General features: G+C 34.9%; 1 long non-coding RNA gene across 1 annotated transcript; it reads right to left on the reverse strand.

The window, feature by feature from the left end:
- Positions 1-230: 230 nt before the first annotated feature.
- LOC115954583 lies at positions 231-1,784 on the reverse strand. Its single transcript, XR_004083926.1, has 2 exons — positions 1,491-1,784; positions 231-1,283 (listed from the first exon to the last, which is right to left on the reverse strand). It is a non-coding gene; the product is annotated as an uncharacterized LOC115954583 (long non-coding RNA).
- Between the last annotated feature and the right edge of the window lie 377 nt (positions 1,785-2,161).

Below are 2,161 nucleotides of genomic sequence, written 5' to 3' on the forward strand. Positions count from 1 at the left end.
CTTTTATTAGCTTCATTAGTTCTTTTGTCACTTCTGCAAAGTGATACCACATCCCAATCAAAGGGTCTTCTTAAGATTAGCAGTCACGTACAGAGCCTTAGGCTTAACTAAGCAAATTAATCTTATACTCCAGTTAGACTTACAGTACAGTTAATTAAACCCAATTGAAAAGTTGACACTTCTGAACAATTATTAACATCTAGTGCTTAAATAACAGTTGCTCATGATGATAGAGATCAATGATGCAAAACAAATTCTTTATTTCAAACCATCTAGCACTAGCATGACAACATTTAGCAATGAAATTCCAACTTTACAAACATAAGTTCCCATTACATCAACAAGCTCAGATAAACAAAATTCTGAGTGAAACATAATCTTCAGAAGTACTAGTTCTTTTCGCAACAGCATCGCAAAGCTCAAAAATTTCTAAACTGGAAGACCATCAAGCCTCTCATCATAACTGGAAATTTCAAACCCATTGGGAATGATATACAGACCCCTTGCACCAAGGGAGACCCCCTTCAACATCACATGACAATGAGTACATTCAGCCCTTCGCCTGGTCTTCATGTAGCTCAGCATATAGCATTTTATACAGGGCATGTAAAGTGAATAACAGCTAGCACTGAAAAGTAACAGCATTAGCTACACAAGCAATAAGGCATTTTTCCAATCAAATGCTCAATCAATAAGGCATTTTTTCCCAAGCAACAAAGCCACCACAAATTAACTTTCTAGACCAGTCTCTTGATAATTGCAACTTGCAAGAAAATATTTCCATTATGCTAGACCCTTGGTTAAAAAAGCATTAAATCCTCCCTGCAAGTTCTGCCCGCTGCTTGCTGCTTCTAAAAATCTGCTTGCTGCTTTGAAAATTCAGTACTACAAATAAAATCTGCTGCATTGAAAAAAAATCTGTTGCTTTGACAGCAAAACTCAGTAGTACAGAAAACTGCAAGATTGAAGCTGCCAGAATGAAAAATCTGCTGCTTTGAAAACTCAGTAATGCCAAAAAAATTCTGCTGCATTGGAATAAACTCTTTGCTGCTTTGACAGCAAAACTCGGCAATACAAAACACCACTTTGCAGAAACCCAATTTCATTCCCATTAATTTGAACCTCAAAACTATTATCTTTGACAGTAACTAGCCGCTCAAACCTGGCAACAGGGCAATCCCATTCCCACCTGCTAATTTTAATAAAGCTAGATAACTTGGCCAATCTACGAAACTCTCAGAGTCATAGCTAATTTAATGGCCGAATTTTTGGTTCAACGGTCACTTTGCAGAAACCAGAAAGTAAAAGAACATGTCAAAATTAAAACATGGTCACTTTTACTTTGTAGAAACCCAATTTAAAAAAAATAAATAAATAAAATTAAAACCCTAGGTTTCAAACATTAAATCTACCTAGAATAAGAGGAAAAGAGCAGATGAAAGTAAAAGAAAAATAAAAATTTCATGCTCAGAACATCTAAAGTAGCTCACCAAGTAAAGAGAAATCCGAACGGATTCAAGACCAAAATGTTCCCAAACACGAATCTATGGGTCTCCTTCTTCCAAAATCCGTGGGTCTCCTTCCTCTGTGTTCTTGCACAAACAAAACCCAGTCGATTCTCGGTTAAGAATGGATGAGCAAGCGTGAGAGAGAGAGTGTGGGAGAGGAGTGTTTGATCTGATTTCTTGTTAAATTTTTGGACAAAACGTGTTAGAGTAACAGAATATTCAGAGGTGGGTTACGGATTATAGACGGAACGAACCAAGGGTGGGTAAAGTGTCAAAATTGAAATCACAGTTAGACAAGTTAAATTAAAGGCAAACCACATGTGGATAAAGTGTATTTATCCCAAAAGAAAAAAGAGGTGGGTGGGGCCATGTGGGTAGTGTTTTGCTTGATATAATAAAAAATTAAAAAAATATTATTATTTAAATAAAATAGATGATAAAATAAACAAACTGATGTAGGTGTTTTGTAAAAATTGGTGTGTAAAATAAAAAAAATTAAAAAAAAGTATGTTTTTTCTTTCAAAATAGATAAGAATTTTGCACAAATTGATGCGATTGCTCTAATATGTAAGTATATCTTCTTAACTTTTGAGCAACCAGAAAAATTAACAATATTTAGAGATACAATTTCAAGCTTGCTGGGAAGACTTATA

This window comes from Quercus lobata, chromosome 8, assembly GCF_001633185.2.
Source record: "Quercus lobata isolate SW786 chromosome 8, ValleyOak3.0 Primary Assembly, whole genome shotgun sequence".
Classification (NCBI taxonomy): domain Eukaryota; kingdom Viridiplantae; phylum Streptophyta; class Magnoliopsida; order Fagales; family Fagaceae; genus Quercus; species Quercus lobata.